Source organism: Chaetura pelagica, unplaced genomic scaffold (assembly GCF_000747805.2).
Source record: "Chaetura pelagica isolate M959 unplaced genomic scaffold, ChaPel_1.0 scaffold1341, whole genome shotgun sequence".
NCBI classification, from domain to species: Eukaryota; Metazoa; Chordata; class Aves; order Apodiformes; family Apodidae; genus Chaetura; species Chaetura pelagica.
In genome coordinates, this window is record NW_009952053.1 from 447,992 (window position 1) to 471,240 (window position 23,249).

Sequence of the window (23,249 nt, forward strand, 5' to 3'; positions counted from 1 at the left end):
TGATTCTCTCACATGGATTGTGGCAGCTCCACCACAAAAAGGCTCCCATGTGGATTTTCATCTCTGAGTTCTGCTGTGAGGGAAGGACACCTGATCCCTTTTGGACAAAGCGTCTCATGCCACAAGAATGAACCTTTTACCCTTATGAATTCAACGCCCACACGCTTTGTTTCTTGTCACCCCTGAAGGAGATGGGTGAAGTTTGGAGCAGGATTTCTGTGGCTGAAGCTTCATGTTTCCCTTCAGCTCCCTGGCTCATGCTTCAGCCACACCAGCCAAGGAGCAGGAGACCCCTCAGCAGCCTGAGCAGCAGGTGTGACACCCACAGCTTCTGGGCTTTCCTCCCTGAGCAGGAGTTCCAGCTGCACTGACTCACTCCTTCAGCTCAAGGCCCCAGACAAATAAATTTAAAATGTACATCTGTCCAGGGACAAGGAGAGGAGAGGAAATATGAAGAAGAGAAAAATACAATTTGGGGATAGTGTGATTGATGAATGCAGTTTTTTAGGAGGTTTTTTAGAGGAAAGCATCATCTTGCTCAGCCTGTGCCACCCACACGTAAGGACAGACAATGTGGGGATTGTCCCCGTGGCCAGGGATGTGTTTGGGAAGGAGCTGATAACCCTGTGTGGGGCTGTGCATGATGGCTTTGGTGTGCTGGGGGGATGAACCCTCCATACCCTATAGCAAAAGTCAAAGGAAAAACATGAATTACCCTGAATCTTATTTCTTTTCCTTCCCACAGCCCCTCCAGGCTGGTGCCTGTGGCTGGGGCATGTGGGCTCCCTGGGGAAGGGGTGATAAGGGCTTATCTTGGACAGACCCAGCTCAAACCCTGGTTAGAGACCTCTCCAGCAGGAGGTCCCTTGGGCTGCGGAGAGGAGGAAGGGGCAGCTCCAGAGCCCCTGGTGCTGGGCTGGCAGCCAGGAAGGGCTCAGCCGGGCATCCAGATCCTGCACTGTGCCTGTCCAAAGACCCCAACACGAGCCCAGGCTCACACCATCCCAAGCCTGGACAGCTGTGTCCTCCCCACTCTGCTTTTCCCATCCTCTTTCCAACCCCCTGCTGCCTGCTGCCCACTTGATTTTAGCTCCACCAAGAGCAGGCAGTGCAGGAGGATGGGGCTCTCCAGAAGGTCTTCCCCAGTAGAGACTGGTACATATCCATTTCTTAACAGCTGCATTTTCATCTCCCTCAATAAGATAAGCTTTTACATACCATATTTTTTTTTAGCGTAGGGCTTGTTTTCTTTTAGGAAAATCATTGTTACCAGCTTCTATCCTGCCTGAGAGTGTTTGTTATTGATAGCCCAAGCGGACATGGTGTGTTCTCAGCACCATTTGGACCTTCAGTTTCCTTTTTCACCTATTTTTAAACTGGCTGGCTTACAGTCAAGGGAAGAACACAGCAGAAGTTTTGATAAATGTTTATCAGCATAAGAAGCCCTCCCATCTGTCTGCCTGCTGTTGCTGGGTGTGTGTGGCACAGCCTGGGCACACAGTGGTGGGTCTGGTCCTCTCCCCTTCTGTGCCTTCTGGGGACACAGAGACCAGGGCAAAGCAAGAGTGAAGTCTCACACCTCTTCTGTGGACCTGCCACCTCCTTCTTCCATGCCAGGCAAGTGGCAGATTGGGGATAAAAACAACTTTTAACCAGTGAAATGGGTTAGTTACTTGAACTTTTCCAACCTGCAGCCCATAAACAACTGCTCCAGCAAAACTGAGCTGTGGATGTGGGTCGAGGATGGCCAAAAGGAGAAGGATGAAGGAGGAGAGACTCAGTCATTCCAGTTCCCTGCAAAAAGAGGTGTTCATCCATGAATAGGCTCTACACAAAGCACATAGATTTTCATAAAGTGACAGAACCCCAGACTGGTTTGGGTTGGAAGGGACCAACCCAAAAATCATCCATGGTCAGGGACCCCTCCCACCATTCCAGGCTGCTCCAAGCCCCATCCAACCTGCCCTTCAACCCCCCCAGGGATGGGGCAGCCACAGCTTCCCTGGGCAACCTGGGCCAGGCTCTCCCCACCCTCACAGCACAGAATTTCTCCCTCCCATCTCAGCTCCAGCTCCCTCTGCCAGCTGGAAACCCTTCCCCCTGCTCCCATCCCTCCCTGCCCTTGTCCCAAGCCCCTCCCCAGCTTTCCTGGAGCCCCTTCAGGCACTGGAAGCTGCTCTCAGGTCTCCCTGGAGCCTACTCTTCTCCAGGATAATGTTTGCCTTCCCGGTAGACTGATACAGCCACTGTTACAGACCCCATAAATGGCAGCAGAAAGGAAAATGCCAGGGGCCAGTTTTTGGAGCTGGAACCCAAGACGCTAAGTTCTCTAACAGTAACACTCCAGGTGCCAGTACCCTGGGAGCCACGGGCAGCAAACCTCTGGATACCTCTGGACACCTCTCCCCCTGGAAACCATCCTAGGACACGGCAGTGTGTGGAAAGCAAGTAAAACAGATGCATTTGTTGGTGCCTCAGACATCTCTTGGTCCCTGCAAAGCACCAAACGGCCAAAAATGCATCGAGGCAATTTCTGGCAGGGCAATTTTTTTTTTTTTCCCCCAAACCCAGAGTCTAAACCCATAATTTTTCTGTCCTGCTGTGCAGAATTCTTTGTGTGTGTGCGTGAAACAAGCCAGGCTTCAGGAGGGGTTGTGGTTCCTGAAGGGCTGAGCACATTGCAATGTCACCATGCAGAAGTGGGCAGAGGAACAGGACCTGCCTGCAAGCTGCCCAGAGGTGCATGAGGGAAGGAGAACAGATCCAGACTCATAGATCCATAGTTTTCCCTGATTTGGGATGGGGGCTTTCATCAGCTTGTCAAATGAGGCAGTGAAAAAGTTAATTCTCTGCTGAGAGCTGAGGCAGACAAAAGCCATAAGCATGTGGGTGCAACGGTGGCCAGACCTGAAATTCAAGATGGGCTTTGTTTTGTCTGCCTGTGACCACAGCTCCCACCTCAGCTTCACTGGAGCAGGTTGCTCAGCAGACACACTCTCCTTTTAGCCACTTAAACCCAACAGCTTAATTGGTGTCCAGCCATACCTGCCAACTCCACTGAGGAGCAAAGTTTCCCTTACAAGTGCTGTGGACATCACGTCCACATTTTTCACACCTGGACTGAGTGCTGGTTAAGAGCAATTAGTCACCAAGAAGCCAGTGTTTAAACAGAAGCCTCAATGACATAATCACAGGTAAGAAACCTGCCATTACAGAAAGACAGCATTTTTAGCATAGCTCTCCTCTGCTAAGAACACCATGTCCTGTGCTGCTGCACTTGCCATTTAAGGGGTGGTGGAAACAGAGCTCACTGCAATTCTTTGGTGGGTATCTTCAGCCAGATTCCCCATCTCTCTGTTTCTTTGGGTTTATTTGGTACTTTTGGACTCTCTCAAGTCTGGCATTACATTGAACATTTGCAGCTGTGACAGACAGCAGCATTCAACCAGCTCTTTGTGAGTCCTGAAGGCTGTTCCTTCTCTCCTTGTCCTCATGCAGGCATGGTCAGCCTGGCCAAAGTTGGACCAAAGAACCCACCTGATTCCCTTTTTCCACCAAGCTCCCTCTGAAGCAGAGGCAGGCAGGGGCTCAGGATTGTCCCAGACCAGCAGAGCAGGTCTGCTGTGCAGGATCTGGCTGCAGACAAGGCACAGGGACAGTGCAAAAGTACTGACCATAACAAATTCTGTTTAGGACAAGGGGTTTTGACTTCTACATTGAGGAAAAACCATGACTCACTGCTCTAAACTGAAATTTAATCTCTTGTCCTCATTTACCTGAATTCCAGGAGAGTCTCAATAGATTAGCCATGGTCAACTGAGACATTTTCAATTACTCTTAGAGGCTAAATAGCCATAAAATCCCCAAGTTAAAATGTCTCTTCAAGAATATTGTTACATGCATAAACACACCACAGGCTGCCCAGTTGATACCTAAGCCACTTCTGTGCTTCCCCATACTTTTATTTGTGAATGTATATGTATCATGGAGCCTCAGAGGACACCCCCTCAGATTCACAGCTTGGTGCTGCCTGCCAGGTCGCAAAAAACACAACCTGCAACAGCCTCAGGGTCACAGATCACGTTTACTTCTGCAAAGCACATTCATCTTATCACAACAGCACCTGATTTCTGCCCCAGTACCTCTTTGTGTCCTTGTGTCCTGAAAGGCCATTCTGAGACACTAGGGAGGCAGCAATAGAAGGCAAAACATGTGGCATTCCATAAATCCTGTGTGGAGGGCTCAGGATAAAGCACTTCTCACGGGTTTGGCCAGCTTTGTGAGCTCTTATGAACTGACCAACCAAAAATCAGCACCAGAAAACCAGAAGTGCTGCTGGGGGGCTCAGAAGGGCCTGAGTAACCAGCCTTTGGCTTTAGAAACAACTGCTTGCTGACTGTAACACTCTGTAATCAGAACCATTAATTGCAAAGATCTCTCCCTAATCACAGTGAAAAATAACCTTTTATAGTTTTTGCTCAGTTTTCACTAATAATTCCCAGCCTGTGCTGCTGCCAGGGAACATCTTTGTGGCATCAGCAAGTCTGATGCAAATCAAGAGAGAGAAAAGGAGCAGCTTAAGGCTGGGATTTGCAAAGAGCCCTCAGAGAGCACAAGGAGCAGCCCATGCACCTGTCAGTTGTACAGACACAATTATTTTGGATGAGAGAATGATTTACTTGTTTTTTTGTTTGTTTAAATTGCAACTCTTACATTAGTACAGAACCTTGCTTGGCATGTACAATGCCTGTATTCCAACCTGTTTATACCTGTACTTGGGGAAAAGGGGCCCAGCAGGGGGAAGAAGCACAGTTCTCACTTGCAAAATACCATCTGAGACTTGAAATCACAGGATCATTTTGATCAGAAGGGACCCCATCGCCCAATCTGCTGCTCCACCCAAATGAGGGACCTTGTCCAGGCAAGGACAGTTTACCCCTCACATTAAAAAACAACCCAGCATGTTCTCCTGAACTTCAAAAAGTGGCAAACGTGGCCCCATGTTCACTGCCCAGATGTCTCTGCAGAGCTCGATGGTGCTGATGCAGCTGGGTCTGGATGTTCAGCTTGTCCATGAGAGCTAAATTTACATCAGGGGCAGGGGCCTCTATTATACCTGGACAACCCAATCCCAAACCTACACCAGATCCTCAGAGAGACCCTTGTTTTAACTTCTGTTTTAGTTGAAGTGTATTTTACAACTTTTGCAGAATGCAGTGACAAAAAGCACCTTCCAGTGCCTGAAGGGGCTCCAGGAAAGCTGGGGAGGGGCTTGGGACAAGGGCAGGGAGGGATGGGAGCAGGGGGAAGGGTTTCCAGCTGGCAGAGGGAGCTGGAGCTGAGATGGGAGGGAGAAATTCTGTGCTGTGAGGGTGGGGAGAGCCTGGCCCAGGTTGCCCAGGGAAGATGTGGCTGCCCCATCCCTGGCAGTGTTGAAGGGCAGGTTGGATGGGGCTTGGAGCAACCTGGGCTGGTGGGAGGTGTCCCTGACCATGCAGGGGTGGCACTGGATGGTCTCTGAGGTCCCTTCCAACCCAAACCAGTCTGGGATTCTGTGCATGATTCTATGATTCAGTGAAGAAAAAATGTCTTAAAATGGAGGCTCTGGGCTCCACTCCTGCAATTATTGGAGCTACTTTAGCAATACTATCAGAGCAATAAAAATACAAGATGCTGCATGAACAGCTGAGCCCCCCTTTATTTTTTAATATCCAAGGTCACTAGAAAAGACTTCTCTGCTTGTTTACAGGCTCAAGTTGATACAAAAGAAGACATAAATTGATTTTTCATTTCCTTGAAGTTTCAAAATGAAATTTACCACAGCTCATTTAAAGCCCTTTGTTTGTTTGCCAACAATGTCCATTTGGTTAAACATCTCTTGCTCCTCCTGGACATCAACAGTGAGAATTTATAGGGCACAATCCCCTCACACTGTGCCCAGCCAAGCCAGGGGATTCAGGGACAAGGCTCCCACTCTGTTTCACAGAGGTAATTATCATTCCACATTGAGCCTCTCTGTGCATGACATGACATTCTTACCCTTTTATTGTGAGCAACCAGGTTTGTTCAGGGCACTTTCCCATTTCTCTTCCTTCAGGCTTCAAACCCATTCACTTCTCCTTTCCTGGTATTCGTAGTTGTGCTCTCCAAAATGACAACAGCTTCCAATTTTGCAATATCCACTACCAAATTTCATTATTTCACTATTTCATGAAGTATTAAATCACATTGTTTCCAGGAAATCATTATCTGTGCAGCTTTGCCAGTGGCAAAACTCAACAGTTCCTTCAGCACAAAATGTTGCCATCTCTTCTTTATCCTATTCCTTTCTCATTTTACAACTTTTTTTAGTAATCCTGATATTGAACAGTTTGTGGTGTATTTATTATGTCTGATTTTCGGTGTATTATGATAGCCAGTATTTAAGCCAGAATAGACTGACTGCACATTTTCTAGTTTAACTCCCACTTTCAACACACATGTATTTCTGGGGATGCACAAGCTCACCACCCTTACCATTTCCCACTTATTTTTATATATTTCTGCAAAAGAATTCAAGACAAGTGTCTAGCCTGGGAACTCAAACAAAGGAGTTAAATTGGCTAATATTTTCACATCTTCGTGGCAAAAGAGAAAGGTATGTTTTTTAAGCTGTTCCTTTTCTTATCCCTCAGAGTCTGTGGGAGCAGCACAGACTGGGCAGTGTCTCACCCTGCTGAAATCAACCTGGTTGCTGGTCCCAGCAAACAGACCCCACCAGAGACATCCCAGCCACACCACCGTGTCACTGGGGTTTTCCTGCAGCCCTACAAGGCTCCTCCATCCCTTATTTTTTTTCTAAATTCCACTTTTTTGGGTTTTTTTTTTTTTGGTACCACAAATAAGGTTTTGCATACAGTTTGCTTAGGTCTTTCCAGGGTTAAAAGCCGAGCTGGCTACTGTATGTCTAGGAGTGGGTCCAGGCAGAAATTTTGGATCTGACCATTCCCAGACTTAGAATCATCTCACGTTCAAAAAACATTTTTTAAGGCTTTCTAAGTTACCACAGAAAGCTGGGCAGTATTCCTAGAAATAGTTTTGTGTTGTGGTTTTTTTTTTTCCTGTGTAGGGTATGATGATGATTATAGGCACAATAACAACTACACCATGAAAGAACACTGACCCTTGATGCTGAGGCCAGCCTTCCTCAGGCTGACCAACATTCAGAAAAACTACCCAATTTGGTTAAGGAAGCAAGCATTGCTGTGGATCAAATCCCAACATCAAATCCTTGGGACATGCCCATGGAAGTCTGATTTCCTCAGCAGTATTTGTACCCGTGGACCCGAGGAATCCCTTGGAAAGGAGGATGCTTTCCAGTGAAGAGCTTTTCTCTGTGGCAAAGCAGAGCATTTTGACTCAAAACCAAAGAGGTTGGTTTTGAAACAGTGCCATCATGAGTCACTAGAAGCACGGTCTCTTGGTCCTGCTCCCTCCAGGCCAGACTCCTTAAATGCCTCCAGCTCAGCTGGAACAGGCTGCAACCTCACTGCAAGAACTTTGGGACACTTGGTCTGGTGCATTAGAGCAGCTGCCTCCACTAAAACATGGAGACATGAGGTACCTCATCACATTTGCCAAAACCAAAGAATTCTGAGTGCTGTGTAGTCAGTGCTTTTCTCTTTTCCTTTTTTTTTTTTTTTTTTTTTCATAAACTTTGATGAAAAATCAGTATTTCCCCTGGAGAAAACTGTTTTGATATAAAACTTTGAATCAGACCTCCTCTGAGGATATAACATTTCTCTTCAGACATCTAATTCTACACTACAGCTAAAAACACCCCAAAACTAATGCCCCAGGTGAAAAAAAAATAATAGTTTTTACCACTGAAAATCCCCGTGGACTAGTATTATCTCAGTTTCAGAGAAACTTTCCTGCCTCCTTCCCACCAAGGAAATGCAAAACTACTGAGGATGGTAATCCACAGGCACAGGGAGTGATCCTGACCCTATCTTAGTGGATACTGTGCAAACAAATGTCAAGGAAAAACACAGGTTTCCAAGAATTTTGGCTTTTGTGGTTATGATTTTTCTCCCCTTGTAATATGCTCGAGCTGCTTGAGGGTCCTTCCCCTTCCTCATGATTAGAAACATTATTTGAAAATCTCTTTTTAATTATTTGCAGCTTACCTTCCTTCTTCTTCAGGATTTTCTAGTAGGGCACTTGCAGGAGACCAAGCTCAGTTTGGCCCACAGAAGGTCCCTGGGGAACCACGTTCTCATCCATCCATCCCCTTCAGTCCTAGACAAAGATGGACAGGTCAAGGCAGCAGCTCCAAAGCTCTCACCAGGGTTGCTCCCTAAGAAGACAATCTTCAGGCTCTAAAATCACACAGGGGTGCAAACCAATTTCCCAATTCCCTGTTAGGTCAGCCTGGCTGGGCAGTAAAACACCAAGGAATAAAACAGATGGGTATGGGAGGGCAGGAAGTTTTTAAGGAAGCTGGAAAACACGTCAGAGCAGCCTGGCTGGTGGGTCTTTGGGTTTGTTAGATGATAAAAACATGAAACATTCTGACAGCACAATTAATTAAATAGTCTGCTCAAGCTTGAATTTACTCTCCATGCCTGTATTCAGTGCCTTTCTTCCAGGAAACTGGACTCAGGTGTGCGCTTGATTAAATATGGTATGGAAAATAATCCAGCTGTGCCATACTAAGAACCAACCAATATTGTAATAGAACAGTCAAATACCTAACAATCCAACTTTCTGTACAATATATATATGATTTATCTGTAACAGAAGTACAACACAGCTAGGAGTATAGCTGGGCTGGACAACTCATCTTGTCCAGACCATTTTCCCCCCTGCAGACTGTGTAACCAAGGTGCATGGAGGTGCACAAATGGGCCAAAACGAGTCTCTGTTACTAAAAAAAACACTCACTAATTTTGCTGGAAGTGTTGCCAACTGATGCATAAACCTGTCCTCACACTGAGCGGCCTGCAAGGCTCAGCACAACCAGAGTGCATGGGAAGGACTCTCAGCTCCTGGGAACCCCTGCCAGGGGGTGCCAAGTTTTGCCATCAACAAGGACACTTATTTATGGATTTGCCATAAACAAGGACACAAGTCAGAAATGTCTGGGTTTGTGACGCAGTGAAGACAGATGAGCATCTGCCTCGTTTTTGAGTCAGAAATTTGAGCAAGGCAGCAGCAGCATTAGAGAAATTATGTATTTTGGCCTCCACTTTGCCTGTTAAACCTTGGAAATGAAACTCTGTGTGGCCAGGCTGAGTGTGTGAGCACACACTGCTTCCCAGTCTGTGGCTGGCACTTGTTTTTTCAGGTGTATAAGCTGAGACCAAAAGGTGTGCTTACCACAGCCAGGGCACTAGACATGCTTGATAACCAGTAAAAAAACCAACAACACAACCACATAAAGGAACATTTCAGTTTTACATGGTGAAAGGGCCAGTTGGGAAGAAAAAAAAAGGTTTAAATCTTTCAAATATTATCAGCTTTTTCATCAAATGTATAAACTCTCCTCACCAGCTGTGTGCCTGCCAGTCACCTTAGAAACAACAGCCCAGCAAGAAGCAGAGCCAGCAGATGTTATGGGAAAGCCTCATCTCCCCTACAATGGGGTAACTTCTCCATCCATCCCCACATCAGGGGCAGGGTTGTGGGTTTTTGGTGTAACCTCAGCCCCTCTTGAGCTGGTGCAGGCAGTTGTACTTCCACAGAAGACACCAGGATAAGCAGGCAGGTTCAAGTGTGTAATACAGGATATTCCTTTGTGTGCAGCTGGCAATTTATTCTCCGATGCCATTTCCAAGCTTTTCTTCACAATGGCTGACAAAGCCTACTTTATTATAAAAAATGCTTTGATAACACTTTTAATGTTGTTTGTCACGTTCTTGTGAGGCTGCAATCTCAGGCTCTGGATGTGCAGGCACTTCTCCCAGTGGCTGTCCTTCTTTTTCCTGGTGGCTGTTCTCCCACCGTGGTCACACATAAAATAAATAAGATTTAAAAAACAACTCAGCGTGAGTGTTTACATCTGTGTTCTGCTAACAAGCAAAAAGAACTGGATACACTAACAAACTTTTAAAGTTAAAGCCTTCTGGATGAAGCCACAGAGCCATCTCACTTTGTCCAGATCTCCTCTCCTGCTCTGGATGGATGGGGACAGAGGACAGACGCCCCAGCTTTGCTCTCACTGTCCACATTTCTTTGCTGTCACTCCTGTTTCCAACACCTCCATGTCCCTGCTCCTGCTGTGGGGGTGAGCCACCTGCAGCTACCGAAGCCGTGTGAATTACAGCCTGTCCTAAAATCAATTAACACATTAGTCTGAAAACTACAGCAGCTCAGCTGCTGCTGCTGCTAAATCAACCCTCCAGCATCTCAGTGGGAGATACTTCAGTTATCTGAAAGGAACGTGTGTGTGTGTGTGCGTGTCCCGTAAATCCGAGTCCTAAAAGTGTCAGAGGATTAAAAAAAAAGTAGACTGAAAACAGTATTTGTATTTTTCAGTATAAAGTAAAAAGAAAAATAGCATGCCTTTATCTGGTTTATTGTCTGAACACAGAGATTTAGGAAGGCAGGAAGGCACAGTGATCCATGTAAGCTGCCACAAAAGGAATGTCCACATGACAGTGAAGCAACAACTGGATGAATTAAATATGAACTGAAAGAGTGAACTTTCAATTAGCCAAATGAGAATATGCTAAATCAAGCACTGAAATGCTTCTGCATCCACTCTTAGTTCTCAAACTGCCCCAAAATCCTGCATTTAAAATGTCCTGTCAGGTGTTCCATCTGCTGTCTTTTCCAGGGGATTCCACCTCCATCCCACAGTGGGGCTGTAGGGCTGAGCACCGCAGGGAACCCGTTAATCCTTCATCCTGGCTGCTGTAAATCCTCAGGCTGGCATCTAACAGGGATCAAATAGCATCTCTCCAGCGTATTTTTTCAGCTGGCACAGCCAGCTGACATCAGCTGAAGGCAAGTCCCACGTTCCACTTGGCACCATCAGCAGAGCCTGGCTTTGGTCTTCACGGGATGTTGCTCTGCTGGACGATGGGAAACAGCCTAGCAGCACAATTGGTCTGAAAAAACACATTAAGAAAATAATCCAAATTCGCTTGGAATAGCTCGTGTTGTATTTGGAGAGCAAACAAATTCTTCTAGGAACTTGAGCCAGTTTCAGCACTACTTCGAAAAAACAATATGGGGTGTAAATGAATATAAACAGAAGGTTAGTTTGTTTGCACAGAGTGTGAATCATAGCATTTCCTTTTTCCTTTCTTTTTATTTTTGATTGTTGGTTTCTTTCTCTTCTTAGATACACATGAATATTGCCAATTACAGCTCCCATTCCATCATCTTCTCCCAGAGCTGCTCCTCCATCCTCACAAACAAGACCATGGGAGGATGCAGTGGGACACATCCTGCCAAAAAGCCCAAAATATCTTGCAGTTCTTGAAAGCTTTCAAAGGAGACATGAAGCCTGGCAGCAGCAGGCAGAGCTCTCTGAGACCCTTTCCTCTGCCCCATCCCACTTGCAGTTCTGAGCTTGGGGGAACCAGGACCACCACAGCCATACCTAGACTCTGCTGCCACCAGGAAGGAGTGTTTTCAGAGCAGTCACAGACTCACAAAACCCCAGACTGGTTGGGTTGGAAGGGACCTTAAAGCCCATCCAGTGCCACCCCTGCATGGGCAGGGACACCTCCCACCAGCCCAGGCTGCTCCAAGTTTGCTAGTCAAAACCTTCACGTAGCAAGGAGGCTGTCCAAATTAATAATTTATACTTCTTCCAAATGAACCATAAATCACACGTATCGTGAGGGATCAGACTGGCACAATGGAAGTACTTGCAAAAGCCAAAGTAAACCATTAAAAGCTTAGCCAAGAAGTCAGGTTTTTCTTCCTTATTTTTTTTTCTTTTTCTTTTTTTCAATAAGAAGCTGAAATTCCATCCTTAACTCCTCTAATTACTGCAGCACAAATATGTGTATGTGACAAGGCTGATGTCTGGAGACTATTGAAATCTCCAGCCAACACAAAACAAGTTAATCATAACTCTCAGTTTCCTGGCTCTTGTTGCTCGAGATTAACCCAATGAAGTTGTTTTAGCAAGGATTTTGTGTACGTTTCTTTCCCTGTGATCCCTCTACCTTCAGAGGTGTCTCATTTGCCAACTCCTTGCGCTGTTCTATTCCACCTCTGTTGCTTGATGCATTGTTTGATTTGTTTAAAAGATCAAGAAATTAATGCCTCAGCTTTCGACCTACTAACAGGAATATCATTAACTGGCCTCTAATTCACCGTCAAAGTAACCTATAATTTAGAAGCCAAAAATAGAAGAAAGATTTTGTCTAACACTCAGATGTTTTCACACTCAAACAAAGGCTCAGCCTACAAATATTCATGCAGGAATTCAATTGTAATTTAGCTACTCTAAGCTCTGCTGACTAACATCCACAAAGGAGTGTGGAAGCTATTGCAGATTTCCAAGGAACAACTATTTTGACTTCACTCAGCTATGGTTTCACATCAGATCCCAAAATGTCATATATTATTTCCTGTGTTTGCAAATGATGGCCATTTTTAAAAATTAAACCTATATTTAATGTTATCATGAGGACTCAATGTGCTGAGCGCTCTCTACTGCTAATGGAAGAAAAATTTCATTACTCAAAAAATTATTCAGTTTTTGAAAACACGAATAAGTAGCTGGCAATGTTGAGAGTTTGAGTATGATTGCATTTTCTAAGGGAAGAACACCGTCCCTATTAAAAATATTGCCAAGCTTTTCTGAACCTCTCTCACAGTCCACCTGGGTCCTCTCCTGAAAGAATTCCACCATGATTAATCTTTCAAAGCCTCAGCCAAGGGAGCAACATTTCCTACAAGCTGAAAACCCAGCACCATGTAATTGGAAACCATCTGAAACTATTGCAAGCAATCAAACTGTGGTGGGCTAGCAAGAACCTAACTTTAGTGTCACTGCATTTGCCTCTAGGTTGGTGCTCCCTGGAAGAGGCACAGAGGTGTTTTCAGATGTCTGGCTAGAAATGTAGATCTCAACTCAGGGGCTGGTAAGAGTTGGTTGCACTGGGAGGCTCTTGAGCTCTGTGGAGCCCTCCAGAGTGGCTCATGCCATGAGACCAGGGGCACTTGAGTAGAGCCCACCCCTGTGTGGGTGTGGGAAGAAGCTCCTTCAACATCAACAGCTCATCCAGGAGACCCAGGCACAGGCAGCACTGTCCCACACACCACATCTCTTTCTTCTGAGCTGCTCCCTGAGTGCCCAGAGTGTCTCCTATGTGCTTTGGGGTCTCAACCTCATGCAAATACCCTATGAAGTCCTTAAAGATGGCATTCCAAAGCACTGGTCACTCTTGGCTACATCAAGCCATCTGCCAGAATACCTCAAACGACCTCCAAAACTGGCTGCTCGAGGTTGTTCTACAGGGGATCTTTGCACAAGGGATCAGCTGAAAAGACAAGAAGTGTCAATCAGCTCTGTGCCAAGTGCCTACTTCTGGCTGGAAATGCTAAGGCTTGGGAGGGTTTCCTCTGCTAACCTAGGCCCTGCTGATGCAGTTGTCAATGCTTAGCTGAATGTCAGCTTTCCAGAGCATCAGGGAAGGCTTTAGCTCTGCACTCCCTACAAGCAATGCAGGACCTGCACAATGCTGCCTCTGCCGCATCTCTTGCCATTACTCCCTCAAGCAAGTGCAGCTCCCCGAAGCAAGTGTGCCTGCCCAAAGTTTGTGTGTTTGCTCTCACCAACCTGTATTTTTTAGCTTGTTATGCTCCCACAGACACCTAGCTTTGCTCTTTCGTATACAAAGACTCCAAGGGCTCTGCAAAAGCTCTTATGTTGGATGGCAAAGGCATTAATCCTGGAAGCTCATGTGTGTGACATGGAGATACAACACAAGAGAAAGTGAAGTGACACCAAGGTATGAAGTACAAACACTCAGTCTCATTTATTTGATCCTGCTTTCATGTCAAGTGTTGTAGCTGTGGTTCTTACCTGCTTCTTTCTCTGAAACTTGTCCATTACCTCAAGCCAAACAATTGCTTTTAGTAAAAGGGCTGGGTGCAATTTTGTGTCTGTAAATTCCAACCTTTCTGCTTGTGATTGTTTTCGCAATCATTTACGGCCACCCAGCTCAGCTCCCTGCCCTAAGTGAAAACCAGCACTTCTGGAAAGGCAAGTTGTGAGCAGAGCTGTAGAGCTGCTGTGGATGACCAGGCATTCACACCATCACTGAGGAACAGTGCTGTTCTGGGCGGGGGAGGATCAGTGCTTCTGTGCTAAACCAGACACAAGAACATGGACCTGAGTTTCCCTTGGAGAAACCAGATGTGTGTGCCTAAAGGACAGCTGGTGACTGATAATTCATGTTTCCACCATGTTTATGGAGTAAAGCTAACTTAGGTGTCTGAGTACATCTGCTCTCATCATACACAGAGGTGGTACTTCGCAGCTTTATTGTTCTGTCCAGGCAGCGGACAGAGCCCGTGCTCCCACCTGTCAGAGCCAGAAGGGAAAACTCATCTCTCCTAACACACTACATGAATATTGGTTCATGCTCCAGTGCGCCATGATCTCAGAGTCACAGAATCACAGATTGGTTTGGGTTGGAAAGGACCTTAAAGCCCAGCTTTCCTGGAGCTCCTTCAGGCACTGCAAGCTGCTCTCAGGTCTCCCTGGAGCCTTCTCTTCTCCAGGCTCAACACCCCAACTCTCCCAGCCTGGCTCCAGAGCAGAGCTGCTCCAGCCCTCCCAGCACCTCCAGGGCCTCCTCTGGCCTCTCTCCAACAGCTCGATGTCCTTCCTGTGCTGGGGACCCCAGCCTGGCCCCAGCCCTGCAGGGGGTCTCAGCAGAGCAGAGCAGAGGGGACAATCCCCTCCCTGGCCCTGCTGGTCACGCTGCTGGGGATGCAGCCCAGGACACGGGTGGGCTCTGGGCTCTGAGCACATGGGGCCATGGGGAGCTGCTCATCACCAACACCCCAGCTCCTTCTCCTCAGGGCTGCTCTCCAGCCATTCTCCTCTGAGCCTGGATTTGTGCTGGGATTGCCCTGATCCAGGTGCAGGACCTTGCACTTGTTGAACTTCATGAAGTTGACATGAGATCTCTCCTCCAGCCTTTCCAGGTCTCTCTGAATGGCCTCCCTGCCTTCCAGCATCTCAACTGCACCACACACGTGGTGTCATCTGCAGCCTTGCAGATCCTTCCCACTGCCTATGTCACTGATAGAGATATTAAGCAGCACTGTTCCCATTATGGACCCCTGAAGTACACCATTTGTCACTGATGTCTATCTGGACAATGAGCTGTTGACCACTACCCTCTGGATACCCTCTGTGATACCCAGATCCAGGTGGGAAGTCACAAAGGTTTTTGCACATCGGCTGTGCACTTCGCAGAAATGCACAGAGAGGCCGGGCTTGCTGACAGCACCCTCAGGGTGGCTGTCCCTACATCCTGCCATCATGGAAAAATCTCATCCCAGGTGCTGGCCAGAAGTCATTGCATGTAGTCAGCATTGGGGGACTTTTCTCCAGCCATGTGGACATCACCAAGCAGATTCAGGGCATTCCAGGTCAGGACAAAGCCTGGTAGTTCTACATCCTGGCAGGCCTGGACCCGTGGCAGCTTTTCTAGGAGCAGCTGAAGGGTACCCAGAAAGGAAACTTCATTATAGGGAGAATATCCAGTGTTAGGAGCAATACAGTGATACTCAGAGAGAAAAGGAATTGCACCTAAATAAGCTCCCAATGTTTAAAAAACAAGCAGTGAACCCTGAAGGGGAGTTGGAAGATGTCCCCTTCAGAGGGGCACCCCTCCTCCTCTGACCTAGAAGATTCGTTGCACTTCTGCTCGCATGGACAGGATGGTTGAGGAACCCAATAAAGGGATGGGAGAGTCTGTCTGTCCCACACAGAAAAGGTTCAAATTGGGAATCCAGACTGTGGGTGCCTGGAGGAGGCACAGGGAGCAGGAGGAGAATCCCCCAAGATCCCTGAAAGGATTTCTGCAGGACCACACCTGGCAGCCTCCATGTCCTCTGCATGCCAGGTGTCCTTGAAAGGTGAGGTCATCAATTTTATCTTGTCAGTGAAGTCTTTGGTCCAGAGAAAGAGCTATGGGGCCTTCCTGCTTAACAGCAAGAAGCTAATTAGATTTGCTCCTAACTTAATGAAATTCCGAGCAAAGTCATTAAGAGTTCTGATGACAATAAGTGACTTACAAAGTTGCTAATGAGATGCTACAGGGAACTACCACACAGCCAAAGCTGGAAGATTTATTCCACAGTTGCCCTAGAAATAGAAGGCATATACATATAAATATATGTATATATATGCTCTTAAATGGGAGCCTGCAAGCATGGCATTTCTCTTCAAGGTCCTTCCAAGGAAATGGTCCAACATATTTCTGGGGACTGTGTCAAGTCAGTTTAATGGTCTGGAGGAGAGTGCCCCTCCTGCCAGGGCACTGAAGAAGGGCCAGCAGATAGGATGACTCAGTAGCAGTCACTAGCTTTCCTACATTGCTCTTTTGGCAGTTCCCCAAGGAACTGCATTCCAGTTCCTACAGAGCTGAAGCAATGACACCCAGCAATGTAAGCTGCAGAGTGGCCTTAAAAGGGATGGATGTCTTACACCTTACAAAGAAAGGGCTGGTGTGTTTTCCTTTCTTAGAAGTATCTGCAAAATAAACCTTCTTGTGAGGCTATGGGTCCTTCCCCCTGCCCCAGCACACACCCCAGCTGGGCAGTACACAGCCCTCAGTAATTCATCTGATTGCCAGAAAGTCTCCTTCTGAAGGCTGGCTACTCCTTCATCATCAACTCACATTATCTGGATCACTAATTACTAATTAATCCCAGTGTGGACTTCATAGTCAGAGGTTTTCCAGCAACAAAACTAGTTCCAGAAAAGATAAATTGTATGTTAAAAGTTCTCCAGGATAAAGGATAAATGAATTGCTACAAGAGACAAGCCCTAACCTCTTGTTCTCCCATTTAACATTCCATAGTAATTGTATTTCTGCACTTCCATCTGAGTAATTCAAGACACTGCAAAGGTGGGTAGACCAGCATTACATGCCAAGAGAATTATCTTCCTTACAAGTCACTGCCAGGAGCAGGAACAAAGCCCCACTCTCTTTGATATTACATCCTTGTATAATTGTAGCATCATAAGCCACATTTTCTTCTCATGAGGCATCACTGAAACCTTAGTCTCAAACTGGGTATTTTCATTTTGTTTGCTTTTGTCATAAAACTAAACTGCCTTTGCCCCTGCATCGCTCTGAGCCAGAAGGCATTTCTTTTCAGTGGGTCAGGGGTGGGAGGAGAAAGGATTAGAGTGAAGAGACTTGGCTTTATTTTCTTTTGCTGTGTCCTCGTGGTCCCCAGGATGAAACTGTGCTCCCCTCCAGTCAGCAGCAACTTGTCCAACAGTTCAGTGAAATCAGAATTTCACCTCAACAGCAAATGACAGCAGCATTAGTATATGGAACATTTTCCTTCCCTTTATATTTTTGGGTGTGCACTTTTTAATTATTCATGCACAGGATTGCGTAGAATGCCTGCTTTTTCCACCAAAAGTCATGTCTACATTTCAAATGCATGACAGAGATTTAAATACTGGAAACTAACGTGGAAAGCAAACATTGCAAGTCGTACTTAACTGCTCTGGATGAATGAATAAGCTTTACAGAGCAAATGTAAACCAAAACCATCTGAACATAAATAAGCTGGTTTCAGCAGTTCCAGCCTACATCTAAATTTAAACTTCACTTCAGTAAAGCATGAAAAACTCTAAGCTTACACTTAAAAGAAGGCAAAAAAAAATAATAAATGGAGGGGTGGGAAATAAGTTAATTTAAAATTCAAAACAGAAAACAAAGAAACATTTTAAACAGTGCAATGTAAAATAGTAAGAAGTGACTAGCTAACAATTACCTGATGGTATAAACAACAGCAAAGTGGGATGCAAAATTCTAATTGTCAAAATGACAGTAACTGTGGTATTTTGACAGAGGTGAAGGCGTCTGAATGGTGGCTGTGACTATTTCTAGCTAACAGGGTAAGTTCATCTTTTTACTACAGCAGTTAACAGTACCATTTCATAAGGAAACCCAGTGCTGCTTGTCCCTCTTTCAAGAGCTGTATCTAAACATCTGGGACAATTTTATTTTTAAGCATGGTGCAGGGAAGGAGGAGAAAAACCCCAAATGTCTTGATGTGTGCTAAGTTACATATAAATTACAGGTTGCACGTCTCCAAGAAACTATAGTCAGGAAAAACATGTCTCTAATTGGTTTAATCATTCTCAAGCAGAGAATATAAAACTTGTACTACATTGCAAAGAGGCTGTATTTCTATTTATAGGATAAAATTACAATAAGGACTAAAACTACAATAAAGACTCAACCATGTATTTTCACAGGAAGCAGGTCTGGCAGCTTAGCTCTTCCATAAGAAAGCACATCAAGGCTGGTGTGTTTCAAACGAAGCAGAAGTTGCAGAGAATAAAACATCCTTCATAATTGTCTCTATTTTATTCAAGCGTTGAAACAGAAGATACTTGATATGAAATATGACAAAAAATGAAAGAAAAAGAAATGTCAAGAAATCTGGAAGCTTTTACTGATTTCATAAGCTTAAAGAAAAATCTGGAAATCGGCTGTCATTCTCATCAGGAAATAAGTTTTACTTCTTATAGGTCACTATCATAGTCCTATTTTCCCCATTTTGGGAGAATTATACAATTATTGTCTCTGTTCATCCACAAAGCCAAAAGCAAGGCAAGAACCCAGAAGTCATGTTTGTTTTCTGCTTATAACATTTGCTCTCCTGGCTGTTTACAGGAAGTATAACCACAGAGAGTTTATTCATGAGAGAAATTAAGAATATTACTGATTATTACCCATATTTTTGAAGTGAATGGAAACCAAAGTTTAAGTCTGTCCTCTCCAATGAGTTTCATGAAATACCAAGAGCGCTTCTGATTTAATTTTATGCATATTTTTAAGTCTGGAAATACTAAACAGGACCCAGAGGCACACTGGAAATATGACCAGAGGAAGGGAAGAAGCTGTGAGGCAAGGTCTTCTCCACTTGGTGGGAATCATAGAATTATTAAAATTGGAAGGCACTTTAAAGATCATCATGGTCCAACCCCACTGCATGGGCAGGGACACCTACCACCAGCCCAGGCTGCTCCAAGCCCCATCCAACCTGCCCTTCAACACCCCCAGGGATGGGGCAGCCACAGCTTCCCTGGGCAACCTGGGCCAGGCTCTCACCACACTCACAGCACAGAATTTCTCCCTCCCATCTCAGCTCCAGCTCCCTCTGCCAGCTGGAAACCCTTCCTCCTGCTCCCATCCCTCCCTGCCCTTGTCCCAAGCCCCTCCCCAGCTTTCCTGGAGCCCCTTCAGGCACTGGAAGCTGCTCTAAGGTCTCCCTGGAGCCTTCTCCTCTCCAGGCTCAACACCTCAACTCTCCCAGCCTGCCTCCAGAGCTGCTCCAGCCCTCCCAGCATCTCTGGGGCCTCCTCTGGCCTCTCTCCAACAGCTCCGTCTCCTTCCTGTGCTGGACACAGCACTGCCATAGCAGCTAGAGTGGCCCAGGCCTCTGCACCTGCTCACAGCAGTGCTGGTGCCTTCTGGACAAGCTGACTCTGTAAACTTGGTCCGGGCTAAGTAAAAGTATAGCCAAAACCCCACATAAAACAGCATTTGCAGCATTTCTTGCTGCTTAGCCTGGAGCAGTGCTATCCCACTGCTATTCCTTCAATTTACTATTAAGCAATAATTTAGTTAACAATCTCTGGATAATTTCAGATCATGGACTAGTCTGTACTCAGCAGTGTGTACTGTCATTTTCCTCCCCATGCCAGTGCTGGTGCCACAGAAGGGCCACAGGTCCAGAAGACCCCACAGCAGCCTGGCTCCGGCTCTGCCCTGGCTGCTGAGCAACACAGCTGGCCGTCCTGCAGAAAGGAAACATCATGTTCCTACATTGTTTCCAGATTTTATTTCCTTCAAATCATCATGGCCACTTTATGTTTAGTGTTCGTGTGCTTCACCAGGGAGGCAAAGTGGGTTTTGGTCCAGGGTTGGACACTGTAACACAGAGAACAACTAGCCGTGGGTGAACTGGTGCAAATTTCTAGACCCGGCACACAGCAGTTCAAAGTATATTGATCTCCACAGCAATTAACGTACTAAATGAGCTGGACTTTTACTACAAATGCACAAGTTTTCTAAACCACAGGGTATGGTATACAAGCTCTTATTCCTGTTGCAGGGCACAGGCAGAGGCAGCTCCTGCTCTGAAGTGATGTTCCCAGCCTCCTTGGGCAGCACCGTGCCCAGAAGACAGGGCAGGACACAGAGGACTGACCTCCTTCTCTTTGAGAAACAGGGAAAAGGACCCCATCCCAGACAGGGATGAATTTTGCACAACACTTGTGCTTTCCAGGGAGGAGCAGAGGGACAAAATACAGGGCTTTGCAACTTGTGGTTAATGAGACAGGCAGGAAGGTGACCAACGCATCCACCGTGGCTTTGGACTGTTTCTTTGACCATGAAGAAAAAAACATGGCTATTTTACCCAGGAAAAACACCTTAACCCTCTGTACTCCAGCCAGGGGAACAAATTTCATGCCCGCATGACTGACCTAGAAAATGAGTGAGACTTGGGAAGAAACACTATGTTAACATTAAGAATGCCACATTAATTATAACTGAACTCTGACAGTGGAGAGCAACTATTGATGACAATTCTGCTTCAGACAGACATGATTTGAGTTCACCCTTCATCCTGCAAATACTTAACGTACATACTGAACTATCAGCAGAAACAGTCCTTTTGGATTGTGGTCTAAACCACACAAACTTCTCTGAAATACAGGAGAAATAACAAAAAAGATCTTACAGATCTCCTCTGTTCACCTCTTTCAAACAGTATTAACCTAAAGTCAAACCGTCATTTCTCCCGGTCTCAGCTTTACACCGAAACAATTATTCCAGTGTTATCCCTTCTACCTAATGATGAGCAATAATTTAGTCAAAAGAACACTAGATAATGCCAGAGAAGCATGCACCTTCATCCTTCAGCCACAAAAGCACAACATTAGCTGCAGAAATGTCAGATTGCCATGACAGGATGACGACTGCATATAATTGATGGCAGAAGTGGATAATGTCTTTCAGCCAAATGAGTTACTGGCTGGTTCTCCTAATTCTTCGTCCAAATCATGGTTACCTTAGCAACGTCACATTACCCAGAGGAACTTAAAACACATTCTTCTGCTGAAACACAGGCAGGGTGCCACGCTGTCTGGTGGGTGCTTCCACACCTCCATAGCATGTTACCTATACACAGACAGTGTATATCCAACTGATTATTTGCCTGAAGTATTTTTTATTATTATTATTAAAGTAGGATATAGTATTTCATGGCAGAAAAGACTGCAGGAGTCAGGAATAACTGCAGCACACATTGTGCAGGTATGTTTCTGTCTCACAATTCTGCTGAATTTCAGAGGGAAAAGGAACAGTAAAGATTTAAGTTCTCACAAAACACTTCTCTGTTCTTCTCCATTTTCAACAGCCTTTTGAAATCAGAAATCTTGCCTGTGTTTTGATATATACACCACAGAAACAAATACCATATATTTATATCCAAACACACGTATGCACCAGCACAGCTTTAGAACTGATGGAAAACAGAGGTTAGTTTAAAACTGCATAGGGGTTACGCAAAATAATTCCACTTCCTAAATGTTTCTTCATCTTTCCTCACAAGGACTGATAAATAAATAATCCGTTGGGGCAATCTGAAAAAGATACACCTCTCAGTCTCACACAGCCAGTGAACAGCAGTAAAAATAACCTGCAGCCAGAAATGACTCAGGCTCAGCCTTGTCTCTAGGCAGATGGACAGGCAGGTATTTGGGAACTGTGGATCTGGACCCTGTGTGACACCTGTTGTGGGGCCTGTAAGGGACCCGAGGGCTTCACTTTGTGCTGCAGTGATGGACAATTCCATGCAGAACAGGGATTAGGGATCACAGGGATTTCTATAAAACCAGAGACTGCATAAAATGTAATTTGGCATGGCTTGTATGATAGACAGCACTTCACTAACTTACCCTAACGTTTTATGAACGCTGGGCAAAAACCACGCACGTGGTTAAGTGGATTAAAAAGCCAATACTGCACTGAATTTTAAAGCAACATTTTGACATTCTTGTAATTGATTTACTATTGAAGGCTACCAAAGCCAAAGCACAATCATTTCTTAGGTACACTCAAACATTTTGTTTCCACTATCTGCGGAAGTGCATTTTTAACCTGCATAAATGAGGAAATGGAGATTTTTCTTGGCAGACCAGAAAATACACCCACATTGTTCACCCCTCCTCCAGCAGCATGAGATATCACTACAGCCTCAATTGCCCCATAAACTACAAAGAGCTCACAGTGCATTAAAGAAGGAACAAATCATGCACTTGGCTGCTTTGCAGCAGTAATTGCCTGTTGGTCCTCCAGCACTGGCTGCTTTATTGTTTTTAACTATGTTTGTTAAGATTAAGTGCCAGCTCTAGGAACCTGAGGGGTCGGGTTTGTCCAAACTGGCCACATGTTTCAGGGGGTTCAATCCTGCACCACAATGACTGTGCCAGGCTGAACCCATCAGAACTCTGGCTACAGAGCCATCCATTACAAAGCATAAAGAAATTAAACCCCCAAACCCAACAAGCTGGGTCATGGCAACCACCTGCAAGATCTGATCCTACTGGATAGGAGTGGGTGGATGTCCTGCATGAGTGGGGGGAAGATCATGTGAAAAACTTGTAGCTGTGGGAGTCCTTTGCAATTAGTTACCTTCATCAGGCCCTTGCCAGCCCACCCTGTGTCCCCTGTGCTCTGCTGTCCTGCAGCAGTGGTACTTTAGGGGTGTTGAGCCAGTCTGCTCACCAGTGCATGGCTCTGGGGGAGCCAGAAACAAAGGGATTTCTTCCAGCTGGAAACCCTTCCCCCTGCTCCCATCCCTCCCTGCCCTTGTCCCAAGCCCCTCCCCAGCTTTCCTGGAGCCCCTTCAGGCACTGGAAGCTGCTCTCAGGTCTCCCTGGAGCCTTCTCTTCTCCAGGCTCAACACCCCAACTCTCCCAGCCTGGCTCCAGAGCTGCTCCAGCCATCCCAGCATCTCCGAGGCCT